Consider the following 2,117-nt stretch of genomic DNA (forward strand, 5'->3'; position numbering starts at 1 on the left):
ACAGTAACGGAGGGAAAGTTGTGATGATGTTTGAGGGGTGAGGAGGTGGTGGAGTGCGGTGTGGTAGAGCGATGAGGCGGGAAGGTAATCCTCTTCTGCAAGGCAAGTAGGTGTTAATCCGAGGTCATCCTCAGGTCAAAATGCTGGGTCACGTAGCAGCAGGTGGCCTGAGAGCAGGTAAAGCGGTATCGATGGTCACTCAGAAAGGGGCTTATAGGTGGAGCGCTAATCCAATACAGGTAGCGAGACAGATGTGAAGACTCGCTGTTCCTGAGAACAGACTGCACAGCCTTGGTGGTGAGCAGCCTGCACATTGCCCCCACCTGAGTGACGAAGCCTCCACTGCACTGCACCTGACCAGACTTCAACAGCAGGATGGGCGGGCTGGTGAGCCTGGGGAGACCTCGGGGCGTCAGCAGGGACTTGATGGAAGGCTTCGGCGGCGACACACTCGGCGATCTGTGTCCTCCCGGTATACCACACACGCACTCCACTCACTCTCTGTCAGACGGTCACCATGATTTCACTTAATGTCACAAAAAATAACTTGCTAAGTAGTGTTTCTTGAAGTAGGTTTCTTGATGAAAGGGGAGACGTGGATGAAGGGGAAGGGGAGAGGCCAACAGGCTGGCCCCGGGCTACTCCATTCGGAGCTCCATGACCCACGTCCGACCTCGGTCAGGACTGGGTCAGGACAAGTGTGTGTGTGTGTGTGTGTGTGTGTGTGTGTGTGTGTGTGTGTGTGTATAAATGTATGTGTGTGTGTGTGTGTATGTGTGTGTGTGTGTGTGTATAAATGCATGTGTGTGTGTGTGTGTGTGGCATATTGAGTTGCATGATACAATAAAAAAAAGTAGCATGTTATGCATTTAAATATCCCTTATCTTATTATTAGTTACCCCTATAAAATCACGTTTTCACCGTTCAGTTTCTCTGAAGTCCGATAGATGGCGCCACTAGTGACGTCTACGCTTTAACATTGGATGGCCCATCTTTATACTCTAGAATCATTGGGTACGCCACACCACCAGTCTCAATGGCAAATGACACGGAGACGAGCACCGCGGCCAGGTGCAGCTGTACCGTATGCCTCAACTTTAGCTTACCATAATAACCTTCAAACATTGCGAAATCTAAGCACTTCAATAGATCAACACAATCCATATTTGTGAGTGTGGGCTGAAGTCTCCAGAATCGAAGTTAGTTATGCTACCGGCCACCAGTCCGGTATAAAGGAATAACTTAATTTTATCATTAAAAAAACTTTATCAGATTTAATAACACTGGTTTACAAAGAAACTGAGGCAAGCATAAAAATAGTTGTTCTAGCCTAATTTTGGTGTGCTGATTTGAGATATGAAATACGTTTTCACTCATCACCTCTAGTTTTTTGTGATATACATGTATACATGTAATAAAATGTATACACATAGATATATAGATTCAAGACTACCAGATGTGTCCTACTTAGGATATTGTGTGCCTTTTTATAGTCAGAAATTTTAGGAATTGTGTTATTTTTTAAGAAAACTGAAATGTCCTATTTTTACTAATAGCATCTAGCAGCCCTGACATGCAAAGCGGCTGGCTGCACCAGTAGCTTACTGGCGGTGATAGGGGGAAGTTAGTGCTAATATACACTCATGTTATACAACCATTGTATTTGTTACATACATGTTTATATTATGATTTTGCGACAATTCACGTAACCATATATATGAACAATGTCTATTTCGTGAGCTATCTCTCTACAATGGCTTCAGGCACTTCAAAACTTCAACTTTGCTGTCGCGATGGTCTGGAGAGAGCCGCAAAGCCATGCAGATGATTGTTATTTTTGTCTAACAAATATAACTGGTTCCAATGCTTCTTCTACAAAAAAAAAAAAAAAAAATCAAATATCCCACTCTTCCCTTAGCTATGAGACCTGTTACCCACTCGGATGATCTCCCGGCCCCTACACCCTTAGCAAATAAGGACCTTCCTTCATCAGATGAAGAAATGCCTTCTGAGGAAGATTCTGCCAAGTCAGTTTTTTTTTTTCTGAAGACAACTGGATCACGCAGGAAGAGCTGAATGACCTTGCCCAAGATTTGTACCTATCTAAGCAGCCGTCA

This window comes from Eriocheir sinensis, chromosome 16 (genome assembly GCF_024679095.1).
Source record: "Eriocheir sinensis breed Jianghai 21 chromosome 16, ASM2467909v1, whole genome shotgun sequence".
Classification (NCBI taxonomy): Eukaryota; Metazoa; Arthropoda; class Malacostraca; order Decapoda; family Varunidae; genus Eriocheir; species Eriocheir sinensis.